This window comes from Choloepus didactylus, chromosome 14 (genome assembly GCF_015220235.1).
Source record: "Choloepus didactylus isolate mChoDid1 chromosome 14, mChoDid1.pri, whole genome shotgun sequence".
Classification (NCBI taxonomy): Eukaryota; Metazoa; Chordata; class Mammalia; order Pilosa; family Megalonychidae; genus Choloepus; species Choloepus didactylus.
In genome coordinates, this window is record NC_051320.1 from 58743419 (window position 1) to 58764105 (window position 20687).

At 40.8% G+C, this 20687-nt stretch overlaps 1 pseudogene; it reads left to right on the top strand.

Annotated features, from left to right (window-relative positions):
• The window catches only part of LOC119508855, a 34506-nt pseudogene extending 16659 nt beyond the window's left edge, over nucleotides 1-17847 (top strand).
• Nucleotides 17848-20687: the final 2840 nt, after the last annotated feature.

Sequence of the window (20687 nt, forward strand, 5' to 3'; positions counted from 1 at the left end):
TTGGACAGGCCTCGTCTTTCCATTCTGAGTTTCTCTGCACAACAGCCTCCCTCTCTACCCCGACAACCTCTGCCAGTCTTCTCCAACTTCCACACCAAACATCGTCAAACCTTATGCAGGATTTTGTTTTTCTTGCTTCTGATTTCTTTCTAACTCCCTAACCCCCAGAAACTCTGGTTGCTCCACAGCTTACTACCTAAGACCCAGAGGTTGTAAATGGGTGTGGATATAATTAATTAATTATCCTATAACATTTGCTGGGTACCTACTATGTATTTGGTACCATATCAAGTGCTAGAAACTCAAGAATAAGAAATGACACTGACCTGGAAGCACCCAAAGTCATTTTGGGGAACCAGAGACAGAATTATACTACAGTGTGGTAGATACCAAGGAAGCAATGTTAGCACACGGAAGGGGCACCTAACCTAGCTTTGGTGGGAGACAGACGTTAAGGAGGGATTCCTGGGGAAGTGAGGCCTGAGCTGGGTCTTAAAGGGGAAGTGGAAGCCAGCCAGGGAAGGTGGTGCGGAAGGGAGGAGCTGAAGGGTGAGCTGGGAACTAGGAGGACTAGAGCGAGGCCTTCTGTGGTGACGGGGCAGTGCCATTTCAGCAAGAGCAAAGGCTTATAGGTGAGGAAAACTCCTAGGTGTGTGTGTGTGTGTGTGTTCATTCTGTTTAACTAGGGTATAGCATGTGCAGCAGGAAGTGGCAGTTGATACGGGGATAGAGAGTCTCAGGAAGGAGGAAGTAATGTATAATGTCAAATGCGACAAAGGGTCAGAGATGCAGGGCTGAAAATATCAAGTAGGATGTCATTGGTGACCTTTACTAAGCAGTTTCTCAGCAGCTGTGGGGACTGAGCCAGGTTCTGGTATATTGAGGATTAAAAGGAAGGTGCGGAAGCAGACTCAGGTAATAATTAACATATGTTGACCACCTTCTATGAATTTAATTCTCACAACCACCTAAGAGGTAGATACTATCTATGGCCTCATAGATGAGGAAACTGGGGCACAGAGAGGTTAAGAGATGCCGAAGGTGACACGGAAGTGCCAGAACTGGGATCTGAAGTTTCCAGAATCTAAACTCCTGAACAGTAAGAAGTTTGGATTCCAGAAATGTGGCAGTTGCTAGAGAGGTATATGAGACCAAGATTATTAGGTTTTTAAAATTATTTTTCAAGGTGACAGGAGATTGGAGACAAGGAGAAAGTGGATGACTAATCAAGGTGGAGTAAGGAGAACACGGGCTTGAGAGGAGCCACCATTATGGGCACGAGATGGGGGTGGCTGTGGGTAGGATGGAGACAGCAGGACCTCAGCCACAGCAGAAAGGGACATCAGGCCAGGGACAACTGCAGAGAAATCAGGGCTTTGGAAAACAAAAAGTTCAGAAGATCATAGACCAGGGTTAGGACGATTGCCTCTCCCAGGCAGTCTGTATGCATTGACCTGGAATCATCTGGAAACAACACCTTAAACCAACTTCCCCAGGATCCTTGGGGGTAGGTTTTTTCCATTCCTCAAATTTCTTCACAAGAGTGGATGCTTAACTCTAATTAGTAAATTATTTACAATATTTATTATTAGCATTTTTTAAAAAGTGCTGGTTTTGTGGTTGGTATTTAACAACTTTGCATTATATTCTGAGGATGGCAGACTCTTGCTCACAGTAATTGTTGTCTAATATCCAGCACCTGGACACATGTGTTCAGCCCTGCTAAGTGCATGGGCCCCTGAGCATTTACACAGGCAGGGGAGTGAGGCTGGGCAGTTCAGGGATGTGTCTGATACCTCTCAGCAGGGAGGTTTTGCAGCCAGATGTTAAACTCAGGTGGTTAGACTCCGAAACCAATAGCTTTTGCCACCATGCAATCACACCTGTAAGCTGTCAGATCTCTTTTTAAAAGGTGCTATAAGAGGAATTTTAAATGAAGGGCTTGCATGGCTCTCTGAGAAAACAGACAAGAAATATTTATTGTTTTACAGTGTTTTTTCCTCTAGATAATAAAATACCTTGTTTTTTAAACTTAAGAATTTTTTTATTAGACAAAATTCAAATTGTTCTTTGCAGATACATTTTAGAAAAGGAAAGTAAATGTCCTCCATGATCTAACCAGCCAGAATGAACTACTACACTTTGCTGTATCTTCTTCCAGATTTTGTGTACCATATACAGGGTATCTACATATATATGTGTGCAGATATATTTCTTTACAAAAATAGAATCATACTATACATAGGCATAGAAAAAATATAGTTTCAATGCCATATTTGATAGCTGCCTTGAAATAATTTTATAACAGACATATCTGTGCCACAATGTTCTTAGGAAAATAGATGACCATAAATAAGAATATCCTGCGGTTTATTTAACAGACACAGGGAGACAGTCTGTTCCCATTTATTTTGTAATTTGTAGTGCAGTGGGCTAACTGCTCAGTATAGATGGGCAGGTGGTACAGGATAGAATTTAAACGTGCAGGCTCGGAAGCCAGACTGCATGGGCTTGAATCCCAGCTCCCCATTTACTAGCTCTGTGACCTTGCACAAGTTGCTTTTCCTCTTTATGCCTCAGTTTCCTGATCTGCATAAAGGAGAATAATAATATCCAAATGATTTAGTATATGTAAAATGCTTAGAACAGTGTCTGGCTTCTAGTAATATTCAATACACGTTTGTGTTTCAAAATGCATCTGTACTTTCTAAACAGTCAAGTCACTGAGTTATTTAGTCCAAGATTTGACAAAACTGAGGTAGATATAGAAGTTTGTTCAGGTTGAGTCCAGGGGTGGGGCCTGGGCATCTGCATTTTTACAGTGCTCTCCAAGTGAGAAAGTCTTAGAATCAGTCAGGTTACAAACCACTGGTTTAGAACACTGGACACAGTTGGACAGAGTTGGATGGTGGGTGAGAGTGGAAAGATCCAGAACAGTGCATTCGGACACACTGGCCCTTTGTAAGTAGCAAAGCACGGGTGATGTGATATTTAAAACTGGAACTTTGTCAGCTGAGAATCAGTTGAGATAAAGAGGACCAAAGCAATGAAAGTTTAGAAGAAACTTGCAGATAAAGTAGGTTTCTTTCTGAAGTTCATCAGTAGTTTTTGAAAGGATATTTTAAATTTATTTTGTTCCATTTGATTTTGTGTACCTTATTTCTAAAAGCATTCAGAGATCTTTTTTTTCCCTTCTTATGATAGCAGCTTAATGTTTACTGAGTGTGTATCAAGCCCCCTGCTAGCATTTTTTTGGCTGTATTTCATGTAACCTTCAGGACAGTTATATGAAGTATGTAATGTGGTTCCCATTTTACAAATGAAAACTACTGAAGTTTGGAAAACTTATATAACTTGACAAGGTGCAATATCCACTTTCCCTTTCTTCTGAGTAACAATAAATGCAAATTTTATTGGGGGTGGCAATGAACCGAGTGCAAAGACCACTTTTCCCAGTGTCCCTTGCAGGTATAGCCAGGCGACTAAGTTTTAACCAATAAGATGTAAATCTAAGCTGTATATGGGCTTTCTGGGATGGTTCCTTAAAGAGTGTTGACTCTGATGTGAAGTGTATCCCTATTTGCCCTTCCCACTCCTTCCTGATGCCTAAAATGCAGACGTGGTGACAGGAGCTTTGCTGGCCATCTCATCTCGAACTTTCTGAGGATATAAACCATGGATTAGATACTGATTGAGAAAGACAGCAGAAACCTCGGTTCTCAATAACTGTGGAATTGCTTCATCAGCCCTGGCTGTCTCTGATTTCTTTTACTTGAGGGATAAAAACAAAACAAAACAAGTTTCTGTCTTGTTGAAGTTTCTCTTATCAACAGACAAACCTGATTCTAACTGATAAAAGTAGTTTATACTTACATTGTGCTTTTCAGTGCTAATTATATGTCATACACTGCTCTAAGTGGTTTCTACATATTAACTCATTTAATTCTCACAACAATCCCATATGTAGGTGCTGTTATTGTTACCATTTTGCAGATGAGCAAATTGAAGCACAGAGAGGTTAAGTGACTTACCTAAGTTCACACAGCTAGAAGTAGCAAGCCAGAAACACACAGCTAAGAATAAGATAAGGAAGTAAAACTCGGGTCTGACACCCAAATCCATTATGCAACTTGCGACCATTATGGCCTCTTACGTACTCATATGAGTGTAGAGTGCTCTGTGGGTTTCCTTACCTAAACTTTAGCTTCTGCTTTATTTCACGAAATGGAGGGAACACTATCCGGGGGCATACGAAGGAAATCCATGGTTTCTCTAGAAGATTGAAATGGGCTCATTTAGGCTCCACCTTAGTCTTAACTCCTTAATAAAACATTCCCCAAAATGTCATAAATGCATTCCAAAACATTAATTACTTTGAGAGGCATTAATAGAAGTGCATTTGCCATTGTTTCCATTATAAAAATTGTCTCTGCTTTTATCAGTAAACAGTTGAGCCATTCATTCATTCATTCATTTAACAAATAGTAGGCACCTGCTCTGTCGGACACTCTCCCACGTGCTGGGATACTGCAGCAATGGACAAGGCAGACTTGGCAAAGGCCTCTTGGAATTCACACTCTGGAGAGAGCAGACAGATAATTAACAAATAAACTAATAAGAAAATATCAGGTGCAAACAGTACCACAAAGGAAAGAAGCTGGTGCTGGGGGCTCCTTCAGGAACGTTCCACCATTCCACCAAGGAGGAGACAATTAAGCTGAAATTTTAAAAATGAGGCAGTTCCTTGAGAAGAGCAGGGAAGGGTCTTCCAGGCTGAGGGGACAATGATTCCCTGGGGTCAGAACGAGTGTGGCGTGTTTACCGGAAAATGAACACAGGGGAGTGGCTGATAGTTAGGTGGGGCCAGATTGTGCCAACAGTAAAGGCCAGGTTTGGGGATTTCACTCTGAGAGGGGAGCTATTGGAGGGTTTTAAGCAATGTAGTGCACATTTGTCACTCCAACTGCTCAGCATTCAAAATTCCTTCTTATTTTGGGAAATCACAAAATTAGGAGGAGACAGGGCCCCAGTCCCCACTATGGAAGCTAAGGCTTAAGAGGGAAGAGAGGCAGTTACAACAAGGCCAATCAGAGGCTCCCACCTGGGACTCTGAAGCCCAAGGATCTTCCTCAAAGATGCAAGGGCAGTTAGAACCCATTAGGGTGGCTGAGGTGGAGTCAGCGAGGCACAGGGAGGGGTGTGCAGGGGTAGCAGGGTCCAGGACAGGGAAACCAACGTCCACCGGCACACACTGCCCATAGTATCCTATGAGATGGTATCGGGGGCAGCATCCTAAGCAAACCATTCTGGGAGTTAGCTGTGCAAGCCTTCCTAGGCACCTTGTCATCCAGTCTTCTGTTGATTCTCTGAGTTCCCCAATCACCTTTCAATAAGTTCCTATTCCATTTACGTTAACTAATGCCATTTTCTGATGTCTGAAACCAAGCACCTTGAATAGTAAAGCAGGGAAATGATGCGATCTGATTCACAGTTTTAAAAGAAATGCTATGTGGATAACTTTTAAGGCATATCACCCAGGGGCCAGTCAGAAACAGAAACCACACTAGGTTTATCAAATAGAGGGGTTTTAATACAAAGAATTAGCCACAGATGTTAAAAGGCTAGAAAACTAAAAGGAAGAGTAAAAGGAAAAAGGAAGATGCTGCAATAACCCAGGGTTTAATAACTACAAGAAGCAGCTCTTAACCCCCAAGGCTGGGGAACGAGAGGGGACAGGTAGTGTCCCCAGAACCTAGGAGCTTGGAGAAGGGGCCACATGGGGCTGTGCTTGGCTCTCTGGGGGAGAGGCTGTGTCCCACTCAGACCTCTGAGGAGGGATTTCTGGCTGGCTGGTGCTTGGACACTGGTGTGGCTCTGTGGGTGCTCAGACCTCCCAGGGTGTGCAGCCCAGCAGGTGAGGGACTGTGGCCTGGCTGCTGCTGGCACCTAGGGTGGGGGATGGGGGGGACCGAGTTGGGGAGGGAGTCACCGGGGGAGGAGGAAGCGCAGCAAGGTTGGTGCATGGGCAGACTCCTGGGAAGCTAAAGCCAATTGTCTGCTGCTACTGGAGCAACACTGAAAAACAGAAAGTGAAAAACAGGAAAGAGCCCTTTCTCCCTTCATTCCACCTTCCAACCTCCTAATGCCTCACAGGCAGAACCTAACAGGAAATCAGCTGGCAGAGTGGTGGGGAGCTTTAGTTTGCACAGTTCTATCTCCAGTATTACATACAGACAAGTCCATGGAAGGGCATCTTGGAGAACATAGATAAATAACCTGCACAGAGAGAATACTGAGTCCCGTTAGGAGGCCACTGCAGTAACCCAGGATAGAGAAGATGAGGATGCAAACTTGGCTGGCAGTGGACATGGCAAGAAATATACAGATTTAAGATTAGGGATAGAATTGACAAGAATTTCCTCTGAGAGCTAAGATATGAATTTAATGTTAATATTATCAATACAGCTACTAGATACCAGATATCCCACTTTCCTGCTGGTTGGCAGGGTGAAAAACCCAGCAAAGGATGGTGAAGCACGCAGGGACACAGAGGGAAGCTTTTAGCACACCAAGGCCTGAAGGAGCAGGGGTGGTAGCTACAGTCAAGGCAGAGGGGCCACCACAGGAGCTAACCTTAAGGAGAGGAACACAGCCACTGCCACAGCAGGAGGGCTCCGGGAAATACATACCCCCACTGGCCCCTCTCTCTCCAACCCTCAGTCTCCTGCTGTGCCTCCCACCCGGAAGCCAGGGGAAGGTTGTCCAGGTGCTGCAGCCACTGAAGACCAGCCCCCAGGGCACCGAGGAGGGGACAGAGTGGACCTTGAGGGGCAAACAGAGAACATCCGACATAGCCATTATAGACATCAATGAATTTTTCTCTACATATCACATTATAATTGTATACTTAAACAGTCTAAGGTGGTTTCAAATCAGTTATTTCATTTTATACTCAAAACATCCCGGGAGCTAGGCAGGGCAGGCATTATGTTAGGAAAGAGGAAGCAAATACGTATGTGACTGGAAGCCTCGGTAACAGAACAAAAATTAAAGTGTAGGTCTTAGCTCTCAGTTTTTTGCGCCGTCTATAAACCAGGCTCCCTCTGATTGTGTAATTCAATAGCGGTGAAGATCTCCGTGATCATTGCTAACGTGTCTTTCTACAACATCTATCCACTTATCCAGGAAGATCTTAGAACTCCCTCTCTCTTTTCTCTCCAGTTTAAATTTTTACAAAAACTCCTGAATATCTCTTTAATCTGTACTTTCCCAAATTTCCCCATAACTTAAGCCCTCCTCTTTTCTTCCCCAGTATACTCACAGTTTGTAATTACACGTTTATGTGATCATTAGTTAAATCTGTCTCCCTCACCGGGCTGTGGGTTCCTCCAGACCTTGTCTGTGTGGCTGACTGTTGTGTCCAGCTCTCATCACAGTGCCTGCTACACAGAAGTCACAAAAATATGTGTTGTTGTTAGCGGGTCTTCCTGTCTCTAGTCTCTTATTTTCTCTAAGCACACTGCTACAGGAGTGAATTTTCAATGTGCACATCTGATCTTTCTACTGCTCTGCTCCAGCACTTGCTTCAGTCCAGGAGAGGTTGTGACTGGAGGCCTATGGCCAGGTCTAAAGAGGTTTTATTTGGCTCTCACAATGTTTTTTTTTTAAACTTTGGAATAATTGCCAACTTAAAAAATCTGGATCTATTTTATAAAAATCAGGAATTCCGGCCTTTCTTGAGAAATCTGCAGATTGGGTCACCCTCGGACTGTATCACGGCCACAGCTGGCCGGAACCAAGGAGTAATTACTTCCTTTAGATGGGCGCAGGCTCCACCGCTTGGCCAGGCCCTCTTCACTAAGTTTAAATGTCTTATCGTGAAACTCCCATTATCTCATCCTGACTACATTTACTCCTTTAGTGTATCCTGGACTCCAGATTCATACAGATGGTTTACAGTGTTCTATATTCCTTCCCACCTCCGTGCTTTTGTCCAGGGCACTCCAGGAACCCTTTCAAGAAACCGCCATCCCTCATCACCCCCCTGAGGACTCCTACTCAGCTTACAGGATTTAACGTGGCTCACCTCCTCTAGGAAGCCTTCCTCTCTGGCAGTATAATCATTAGTCTTCTTAATGTACTGCTCACATTGTTTTGTAATTATTCTGTAACCTGTATGACCCTCTTCACTAGATCAAAGTACCATTAAAATCATGCATCTTCTGAGTGTAAAATAAATTGCTAACACCTCTCATCACCAACTAGCGGGAACTCTAGTATTTTGCTTTTGTGTTCTCCCTTACCTACCCCATTGAATTTTTTTTAAGAACCCCAGAGATTCACTCAGTCCTTATGCTAGTTCTGCTTCCAAACACATCCCAGAAGGAGAACTGGAAAATCTCATCAGCCCCCTAGTAGGCCCCTGTTTTCTCCTGTGGATGGCACTGTTACTGCTGTATGGTGTTGCTATTGAAAGCCCGATACATGTTTGTCTACTGAAATGATGGTCTTACATGTTAATAGTCCTCACTATCCAAGACGATGACTCCATTTCCTTCACTGGTGTAGTTAGTTAAAAATGTTTCCCTCTTTTGCTCTTTAACTTCCACTCTTATACTCATCCTTTCTCCCAAAAACCACCCTTCATACCATGGTGGCTGGGACATGAGGGGCTTCCCAGGGACTCCCACTTTGCTCCTGGTGAGTTCCTCTTTGGAACAGTTGGGACGATCCCATTGATCAGAAGGGTTATAACATTGAACCTCAAAGAGGAGAGGGTTTCAGGTCTTCATTCCTTTCCTCCCAGGAAGTTCCTGGTCCCCTGAGCAAAATAGCCCACCTTCTCAGCAGCCCAGCTCTGTACACTGAGACAATACAGAGGGGCAGGCTTTCTTACACTACAAAAAAATTCTTCTCCTCTTTCTCCAGGGCTTTGGATGCCTTCTTGTCCTACATGTACGCAATGTGGAAGGGTTATCCAGGTGATTCTTCTCCAAACAAAATCATGCTCCAAGGGAACCAGCTCTGGAAACTTGGGAAAATGACAGTTTTTCCTGATAAGAATTTAAGTTGCATCTCGTCTTAGACAGGGTTCCCTGTAAAATCAACTTAGAGATGTAGATATGCATGCAGACAGCCTTTGGAGAATGTTCTCAGAACACCTATAAGGGAATGAGGGAAGCCGGACTGGGCAAAGGAAGGAATTGAACTGTAATGCAATTGCAGCAGAGGAGTTAGCTGATCCCACAAGGAGGTCCTGAGCTGGGATGACCCTTCAGAGTTGGGTCTAATTGAAGCAAAGAGGCTGGGCCTTTATACACCAAGTGACCAGTCATTGACCAGTCATTGACCAGTCATTGGTTACAACTAACCAGTCACTGTAACTGCCCCTGCCCCCAGGAGTTGTAACTTGGGGAAGGCAGTTGCCTTCAGGCAAGGCAATTCCTGGGGATGACTCATCTGTGAGCTTTGAACAAGCAAGACTCCCCATGGTTGGGGGAAAGTGTGACTCAGTCTTGAAGGAAAATCTGCGCAAGACAGCACAACGTCCACTATACAGTTATACAGTCACAATTTATTTATAGCTCCTGGTCCGCTCTGCAAAATAGTCCACCTTCTCCCCAGGAGACCCACTCTTGAGGGCAGACACAGTGGTATCCACAGAGTTGCTTGGAATAAAGAACACAATTAATAGAGAGCAGATGACTGAATAAATGCGTACATGAAAATATAAGCCCAATTACTCTATAATAAATTATTGGTTGCATTTATGCAGAACTTTGCATATGCAAATTATTCTGCTAAAAATATAGGTTATAAATATGTAAGTGCTGCAAGCATTAATTTCTAATAAAACTTGTCATCAAAATGATTTAATATTTAGGGACACAGACTAGGAGCATGACCCTACATTAGTCAACCTTCCCAGAATGCATCTGCCTTAATAATAGAACTACTTAAAGGTTTCAGAGCTGGCATTCTAATTCATCTGTTAAATTGCTTTTTAAACCCTCAACTTTGTTAGATAAATCTCTTCTCATGCCTAAATCCTGTTTTCATTATGTAGTATTTCCAAAGTTTATTGAGTATTTTATCCCTGCTTTCAAACTGTTCTAATAATCTTGGTTGTTTTTGCTTCTTCTTATAACTTCTTTTTCCAGTAGTCCTATTTTTCAAGGATATTTATTGTTTTGGCTGTCCAGGACAGCAGCTCCTTTCTTCTGGGAAGGCTTCTTTAAACCATGTGATCTTAGTGGGTGGGGGCTGGCCATCACAGAACCTGCTCCCAGGGCTGCAGTGATTGGCCCACAGTTGAGCGCATGACCAAAGCTGGACCAATCACAGTTTTTCTTTGGAAATTTATTTACCTTATGGTGAAAAAAAAGAGGGCTTTTGTTTTCCTCTGTGCTTATGGAGTTGCTTGCTAGGCTGGAAACCCAGAGCTGCCAGAGACCATCCCCAACCCTGTGTAGGGACCCTCCTGCAATAGGAAAATATGAAATCAACCTGAGCCAAGAAAAGGGTGAGAGGTGGGAGAGTTCTGAGAACTTTTAGTCTCTGGTTCCTGGAACTACAATCCCAGAGATGCTGTGTTTCCAGACCTTCCAAGGTGCAGCTGTCAGATTCATCCTTCATTCTGGAAGCCACCTCAGTCTGTTACCAAAAGCCTTCATTTTAGCTTAGCCTAGTTTAAGTTGTGTTCTCTCACTTCCAGAGAATCCTCCTACATATGCATTTGCTAGCAACACTTTGTAGAATTCATAGGATTTAAATATTAATCTGAATACTAACACTGTAAACTTTAGGTTGTCAAGGCAGGCCACCCTACATGAGGTGATAGCGCATAAGGTTTAACAGCATGGGCCCAAGTTTGAGTTCAAATCCTACCTTCATCACCAACTAGCTAAGTGACCTTGAGAAGGTAGTTAAATTGTGCCTTAGCTTCTCATATGTACAATTTGCACAATGATAAAGGGGCTATTATGAGCATTAAATGAGATTGTATCTTTAAAGTCAGAGGACAGCACCTGGCACATTGCAAGAACTCAATAAGTACAGTTATTATAGGCTCTTTATTCTCTTGTCATTGACATCTCCCATGAGATTCAATGCATATTAATCCAATCCAGAATCTCAAATTTCTTTCCTTTTTACTCTGGAATTTTTAAATAAATTTTTATGATGATGATGATGATGATGATGATAACGATGACGACAACCACGACATTTCAGGGCCTTTCTCTTGGACCACATTCTTCTTTTTCTTTTTGCCAGTGGTCCCATCCTGATTATTGCTCTTTCTATATTTCTTCTCAATTCTTTTTCACAATACCTTTTATTCCTATCCCCCATCACCATTCTCTTTCTTCCTCACAAAATGTTTGTTATTTTGTCCCCACACAGAAACGTTCCCTACTACAAGGAGCAATTTGTGTAATGTTTATTTTCTTTGAAATCATATCTCCTTTAAGGACACAAGATCATCTACCTATGAAGAAGTAGCTCTTCCTGGTTGGGTTAGGGCATGTGGCAAACTGTCTCTGTAATTGTAAATCCCTGTAATAATCCTTTTTTTTTGGCCAATACACAAACCACAGTCAAAAAGGTTTTCCTGAATTCTGAAGGTCAAGCAATTAGAAATTTATCAGGCTTTTAAAAGAATAGGATTCTTCCCTTCAGGGGAGCATCTCATGGTAGTTCTTTAGGTGGGGACTGGACCTGAAATTTGGGTACCTGTGTTCCAGGCCTGGCTCTGCTACTTCCTGTCAGGATACCTGTCAGGCTAGTAGTCACTAAGCCTCAATTTTGTCACCTGTTACATGGGTTTACAGTAGTGTCACCCCAATTTTGTGTGAAAATTAAAGTGAAACAATATGGTAATTTGTAAATTGTAAAGTGCTGGATAAATGGGATATGTTATTGTATTAGTCAGTGTTCTCTAGGGAAACAGAACCAACAGGAAATATCGTAAATAGGAGATTTTATAAAAATGTCTCACGCAACTGTGGAGATGTATAAGTCCAAATTCTGTAGGGCAGGATGCATGAATCCAAATTCTGTACGGCAGGCCTTAAGCTAGCAAGTCCAATGAAGGTCTTTGGTGAACTTCCCAGGAGAAGCTGCCTGGCTGAAGAAGACATGAAAGTTCTCTCTCTTCTCCCTTAAAAGTCTTCAACTGATTGGATTAAATCCAGCTGATCTAATTCTCCCATTCAGAAGATACTCCCTTATTTGATTCTGGATGAATCAGCCATAGATGCAATCAATTGACTGATGATTTAAGAAACCAGAGTTAGTAACCAACCATGATATGTCCTTGCAGTAACGGTTAGGCCAGTGCTTGCTTAACCAGATAACTGGGCACCATCACCTGGCCAAGTTGACACATGAACCTAACCATCACACTTATCAATGCAAACTTTAGTAGGAACCCAGTGACAGATTTAAATATATCAGAATAGAAACAATTAGTGATAAAAATTCTGAAAAGTCAGCTCAGATAGACCTTGATCAAATGGCAGAGTAAAAGCCTTCAGGGCTCCATTCTCCCACAGCAGCTTTGAACACCCAGCAAGAACTGGCTGAAATATATTTCTCAAAGCTCCAGAAAACAGTTAAAGGATTTCAGTAACAGGATGAACACCAAATCAAGAAAAAGGCTACCTAAATGCAGTAGAATTTTGTGGTACCCTACTGGCCCCTTCCCCAACTCTTACCAGCTCAGCCTGAAGCCAGCCCTCATCCCCAATGAGGATCCTAGGTCCCAGTTCTGGAGACAACTGAATAACTCCCATAAACATACTGGGAGCTTCTATGTATGGCCCAATCTGTTTGGCAGTGGCCTGAGGGACTCACTGTCCCAGAACTGCCCTGTGTGTAGAATGTGGCTTGGAGCTCTCCTATAGAATGCTAGCTATATACAAGCTTAAGGAATAGACAACTCAGTCTAAATTCCAGTTATAACACACTGAAACATCAAAATATCCAGGTTTCAACAAATTGCAAAACATACAAAGAAACAGGAAGTGATGGCCCAGACAAAGGAGATTAAAACATTTGAAACCATCAATGAGAAGGATCAAACATATGATATTCCAGACAAGTACTTTTTAAAAATGATCCTAAATATGCTCAAAGAGCTAAAGGAAAACATGGACAAAGAACTAAAGGAAATCAGGAAAACAATAGGTGAATACAAAGAGAATATCAATAGAGATGGAAATTATGAAAAGGAACTAAAAAGACGTGAAGACCAAAGTAACAGAAATAAAAAAATTTCCTAGTGGGGTCCAACAGCAGATTGGAGCTGGCAGAAGAAAGAATCGGTGAACTTGAATATAAGACAATTGAAATCATTCAGTCTGACAAGCATAAAGAAGAAAGAAAGAAGAAAAATGAATACAGCCTGAGGAACATGTTAGACACCATCAAGCATACTAATATATGCATCACGGGAGTCACAGATGATGAAGAAAGAGAGAAAGTGACAGAGAGAATACTCAAAGAAATAATGGATGAAAACTTCCCAAATTTAATGACAGACATGAAGATACACATCCAAGATGCTCAACAAACTCCAAACAGTAGATCTACCCTCATAACTGGTGGATCTAGAAAAAGAAGAGTAAAGAAACACAAAGGGAGTAGAAGGAAGGAAATAAATATTAGAGCAGATATAAATGAAATAGAGAATTAAAAAAAAAAATAAAAGAACCCAAAAGTTGATTCTTTGGAAACAGCAATAAAATTGACAAATCTTTATCTAGGCTGACAAAGAAAAAAAGGAAAGAAGATGCATATAACTAAAATGAAAGGGGGACATCACTACCAATGTCCCAGACATAAAAAGGATTCTAAGAGGATACTATAATCAACTGTACACCTACAAATTAGACAACCCAGATGAAATGGCAAGTTCCTAAACACAAACTACCTATGCTGACTCAAAAAGAAAAGGAAGATCTCAACAGACCAAGAACAAGTAAACAGATTGAATCAGTCATCAAAAACTTCCTAATAAAAGAAAAGCCCAGGACTAGATGGTTTCACAAGTGAATTTTACAAAACAATCCAAGGAGAATTAATACCTATTCTGCTAAAAGTCTTCCAAAAAATTGAAGAGGAGGGAATGCTATCTAACTCATTCCATGAGGCCAACATCACCCTAATACCAAAGACAGAAAAGAAAAATTACAGACAAATATCCCTTATGAATATATATATATATGTAAAAATCCTCAACAAAATACTAGCAAACTCCATCAACCAATAAATGAATAAATACAATCTGATATATACATATGATGGAATATTACTCAGCAATAAGGAGGAATGAAGTCCTAAAGTACAAGACAACATGGATGAACCTTGAGGACATAATGCTGAGTGAAATAAGTCAGACACAAAGGGACAAATATTTTATGATTTCCCTAATATGAACTAACCAGAATATGTAAACTCATAGTCATAAAATGTAGAATATAGATTACCAAGAGATAGAAAGAAGGTAGAGAAAGCGGAGCAGTTGCCTATTATCTACAGAATTTTTACTGAGATTGAAGTTAAATGTTTGGAAAGGGATAGAGGTGAGGATAGCTCATTATTTGGATTATAATTAATAGGGCTGAATTGTGGGTGAATTTGTTTAAAAGGGGTTGTTTAGAGCCATGTATGTCACAAGAAGGAAAGCTAGAGGTTTAAATATGGGATTGTAAACACAGTGAACCTTGAGGTGGATGTTGTTTAAGATTAACACTACAAATATAAATAAGTTCTTTCATGAATTAGTACAAATGTATGACATTTGTACAAAGAGTTAATAATAGATTAATATATGGGAAAAAAAACCTATTGCAGGCTATGGACCATAGATAACAGAAATATCTAATACCCCTTCATCAACAGTAACAAATGTACCACACCAATACTAGGGGTCAGTATTGGGGGGGTGGATAAGGGGTATGCGGTGTTTGGGGTTTTCTTTTTTTATGTCTATCTGTTGTTTTTATTTTTGGAGCAATGAAAATGATTTAAAATTAATGTGATGATGGCTGCACAACTAGATGATGACACTGTGAGACATTGATTGTATATACTTTGGATAGATTATATGGTATGTGAATATATCTCAATAAAATCTTATGCCCATATGTGAGTCTCCTTCTTCCCATCATGAAAAGGCCAAGAATCCCAGGAGTGAGTTCTTAGTCTAAACGGGCCAGTTCTGCTCACTATTCCCTGAGAAATGTTGTCTCTGCAGGTGGTGGCAACTTCTGGTATCAGTTGCCAAAGATCAAAATCTCACTGGAGGAAGACCCAAGCTGGATATTTTTAAAGAAGGCTGTCCCACAAATATGATACAAATTGCATTTGAGAGTCTCCAAAATGGAGGAAGGCTATGACTTCTGGCTGCTGAAAAAGAGAAGGAAACATGGTGGCCTGATGATAAATAAAGGAAAAATCCCCTCACCCAGTTTTCAGGAAGTAGAGTAATGAAATTTTATATACAACACCAAACACATGAATTTCACATGATTTGTGAAAGAAAAAATAAGTTGGCCTTCATTAAAATAATTTTTTAAAAAACCCTCTCTTTTGCAAAAGGCACTGTAAAGAAAAACGAAAAGATAAATCACAGACTGTGAGGAAATATATGGAAAACATTTATCTGACAAAGGATTTGTATCCTTAATATCCAAGGAACACTTAAAACTCAACAACAAGAAAACAAAAAACCCAGTTAAAAAATCAGCTGAAGCTCTAAACAGACACTTCATGCAAGATGATACTCAGGTAACAAAGAAGTCATATGTAAAAAATTCACATACGTCATTAGGGAAATGCAGTTTTTTAAAAAATGAGATACCAGTAAACACTTATTTGAATGGAAATACCAAAAGTTTTCAAATCCAAATGCTGACAAGGATGTGGAGCAACAGGAACTCTCATTCATTGCTGATGGGAATAAAAAATGGTACAGCCACTTTGAAAGACTGTCTTGCTAAACATAGGCTTACCACAGTAGCCAACACTTGCACTCTTAAATTTTTATGCAAACGAGTTGAAATCTTAAGTCCATATAAAAACCTGCACAAAAACATTTGTGCATATTCATAATTGCCCCATATTGGAAGTGACAGATATGCCCCCTCAGTAAGTGCATGGATAAACAATCTGTGGTACATCTTACAATGAAGTGTTAAATAGTGATGAAGGGCCAGAAAAAAATAGTCTACAGTTCCTCTTTTAGTTGTTTCTCTTCCTTTTTCACTTCAACCAGCCATGACAATGCCCAGGAAGAAGCTGGTGGCAGCAGCCTAGGAGGAGCCGAGCTAAGGCAAAGGTGTGGCCCATGCTGAGCCCCGGAAGCATGAGCAGCCTGAGCGCTGCAGGAGCAGAAGTAACAGCAGAGGTGATGGAGACAGCCTGGAGCTCGATGGGGCCCCTGGTGTGGACAGGGTGGGCAACTGAGTCGTGGTCATCAGTGAGCCTGAGGACATCAAGGAGCATATCATACTTGAAGGGTTTAAGTGTAAGGGACAGCTTTTGATATTTGGAGCAACCAACCAGGACTTGACTGGTCCAAAAGAAGTGCTGGATCAATAAGCTGCTTATCGCAATCTTGATCAGAATTTGTGGGGGCTGCATAGATATGGCTGCCTATTGGGGATCCAGGTGAGGATGGTGGTTTTGGATTTGTGTGCTGCCCACAATCATCCCCTCTGAAGGGAAGCTGTGGAGCTGGGGTTGAAATGAAATCACACACCTGGATCAAGGTGACACTAGGAGAGATGAAGCCCCTGAACTCATAGAGGATCTCAGTCATGAAGTGATTCTGGAACCACATCCTGGCCTTGACAGAAAGGGCTCTGCATTTGCATTTGGAGAGAACAAGATGGGGTAGCTGGGTCTCAGCAATCAGAGGGATGCGGTCCTAAACCTGAACAGATAATGTACAATGGTCACCCAATTACCAAAATGGCCTGTGGGGCTAAATACAGTATGATGATGGACTGGAAAGAAAACCTCTATTTCTTTGGAGGACCTGAATATGGTCAGTTGGGACATAAATCTGACGGAAAGGGCATCACATTGATGCAGCAGATAGCGTAGGACTGCGATGGTTCCTGGTGAGTAGCCATCTTTATTGAGAAGATGAAAGACGGTCAGATTTTGCCAGTCTCAAATATGGTTGTGCAAGATGTGGCCTGTGGCGCCAATCACACACTAACCCTGGATCCTCAGAAGTGCACCTTTCCTGGGTGTTTGGTGGCTATGGACAGCTGGGCCATAAAGAGCAGAAGGATGAGATTGTCCTGGGCATGGGGTAGCTGTTTGACTTTGCCGGTCCTGTGGCAACCCAGATCTACGCTGGCTACATCTGCTCTTTTGCAGTCAGTGAAGTGGGGTGTCCATTTTCCTGGGTGTCCATCAATACCTCTTGTGAGTCAACCATGTTCCTGAATACAGGGCAGGAGCTCTGTGCTGAAAAATCCAAAGCCTGGCTGTGGGAAGAGCAGCATTGAGCCTACATATGAGAGCACAATCAGCTGGACCCTCTCCAACCTTCAGGGAGCTGGACTAGGAGATCATAAGCCCAAGTCTGCCACCATGGCCCAAGAGTGGATGAAACTGGACAGCATTTTCACATAGCAGGCTGCCATAGGCTACTCACAGTCCTTGGTTATAGTGAGAGATGAAAGCAAAACCATGAAGAAGATGCAAAAACTTCCAGAGTAGAACCCCAAAGCCTTTGATTGTCCCTCGCAGAGTCTTCCTCCAAACCTACACCTCAGCAGTTGTCATTTCCATGTGCACTGGGACAAGAAGTCAGACAAGGATCTTTAAAAAGCAAATGTCCACTGGAGGTGCATTTTTGTTAGACTCCCTGAGGTTCTGTTTTATAAATGGCTCAACGTTCACTACCTTTTTCTGCATGCTTTCCAAAGTGTACTTTTTTTCTCAATGTTTGTTGAAAGCATTTGCTTATAAAAACAGTGTTCAAAAGATATGAGCTATCAAGACATGACAAGGCATGGAGAATCATTAAATGCATATTACTAATTGAAAAAGTCAGTCTACAAAAGCCTACATGCTGTCTAATTCCAATTATATGACATTCTGGAAGGAGCAATAGTACAGAATCAGTAAAAAGTTCAGTGGTTGCCACAGTTGCAGGAGGAAGGAGGGAAGGATGAATTGGTGGAGCACTTGGCATTTTTAGATGACTGAAACTATTCTGGTAAGATACTATAATGGATACATGAACTGAGGCATTTGTCAAAACCCACAGAACTATACACCACAAAGAATAAACTCTAAATGTAAACTATGGATTTTAAATGATAAAAATGCTTCAATATTGATTCATCTATAAAAAATGTACCACACTAACGCAAAACATTAATAAAAAGAGAACTGTGTGAAGAGGTTATAGAGAGGGATATGAGAAGAAACTGTACTTTCTCCATAAACCTAAAAGTGCTCTGAAAAATACGGTCTATTTTTAGAAATTAGAATATAGGTTACCAAGGGCAGGGGTGGGTGTAGAGAATGGGGAGTTAGTGCTTAATTTGTACAGAGTTTCTGTTTGAGATGAGGAAAATATTGGGGTATGAATTATATATTTGAAAGATGTTAAAATGGAAAATTTTAGGTTGTATATGTTACCAGAACAAAAATTTTAAAAATCATAGAACTGTATAACACAAGCAGTGGATTCCAATGTAAACTATGGACTACTGTTAATAGTATGAGTATAATAATACTGTAACAATAGTACCACATTAATGCAAAGTGTTAGTAATAGGGAAACTGAGTGTATGGGATGGGTGTATGGAAACTCCATTTTATGCATAATTTTTCTGTAAACCCACAACTCTAATAAATTTTTTTAGAAAAGTAAACCAAAAACAAACAAAAAAAACTAGCAAACAGAATCCAGCAGCACATTAAAATAATTATACAACATAATCAAGTGGGTTTATCCCAGGTAGGCAAGGGTGGTTTGACATAAGAAAATCAATGAATGTAATACACCACATTAATAGTACAAATTAGAAAAATCCACATGATCATCTCACTTGACACAGAAAAGGCATTTCACAAAATCCAGCACCTCTTATTAATAAAAACACTTAAAACCCTAGGAATAGAAGGAAACTTCCTCAACATGATAAAGGGCATATATGTAAAGCCCACATCTACCATCAGAGGCAATAGTGAAAGACTGAAAACTTTCCCTTTAAGATCAGGAACAAGACAAGGATGCCCACTGTCACCACTGTTATTCAAAATTGTATTGCAAGTTCTAGCTAGAGAAATTAGGCAAGAAAAAGAAATAAAAGCGTCCACATTGTAATGGAAGAAGTAAAACCTTCCCTATTTGCAGATGACATGATTCTCTATATAGAAAATCTTGGAAAATCCACAACAAAGCTCCTAGAACTAATAAATGAATTCAGCGAAGTGGCAGGGTACAAGATCAACAAGCAAAAATCAGTAGTGTTTCTACACAAGTAATGAACAATCTGAAGAGGAAATCAAGAAAAAAAATCCATATAAAATAGCATACTAAAGAATCATACATCATTAGCCATTAGGGACATGCAAAACAAAACCACAATGAGATACCGTTTCACACCCACTAGAATGCTACTATTCAAAAAATGAAAAATAACAAGTGTTGGAGAAGATGTGGAAAACAGGAACACTCGTTCATTATTGGTGAGAATGTAAAATTGTGCATCCTATATGGAAAACAGTTTGGTGGTTCCTCAGAAAGCTATGTATAGAACTACCACATGACCAGGCAATGCCACTTCTAGGTATATACCCAAAACAATTGAACACAGGACTTGAACAGATATTTGCACACCACTGTTCACAGTGGCATTATTCACAATTGCCAAAAGCTGGAAGCAACCCAAGTGCCATCAACTGATGAATGGATTTTTAAAATGTGGTTCTTACATGCAATGGAATATTATTCAGCCATGAAAAGGAATGCAGTTCTGACTCATGAAACTTGAAGCCATCACGTGGAGTGAAATAAGCCATACACAAAAGGACAAATACTGTATGATCTCACTGATATGAAATAATTAGAATAAGCAAATTCACAGTCAGAAACTAGAATACAAATTACCATGGGCTGGGGTGTCTAATTGGAACAGAGTTTCTCTTTGAGGTAATGAAAAAGCTTTGGTAATGGATGGTGGTGATGGAAACACAACACTGTGAATGTGATCAACATCACTGAATTGTATATTTGAAAGTAAAGGGGGAAATTTTAGGTTGTATATATATTACGAGAATAAAAGTTTAAAAAACAAAACAAAACTATAGTACTATACAGCACAGAGAACCTAATGTAAACTATGGACTATACTTAATAGTACAGTTATATTCTTTCATCAATTGTAATAAAAATACCACACTAATTCAAAAGTGTGACTAAGAGAAAACTATGTGTGTTGGGGGGGAGGGTGGGGGTGGTATATGGGAATTCTGTATTTTCTCCATGATTTATATGTAATCCTACAACCTCTCTAATGAAAAAAATACATTTTTTTAAAAAGTAGCATAATCCCTGACAATTATACCTCTAGTTGCATCCTCCATTTCTAACCAGTTGCTCAGTTTGGTGGTTAAAATTATGTTGTGGATTACAACCCGCTAGAGGGCAG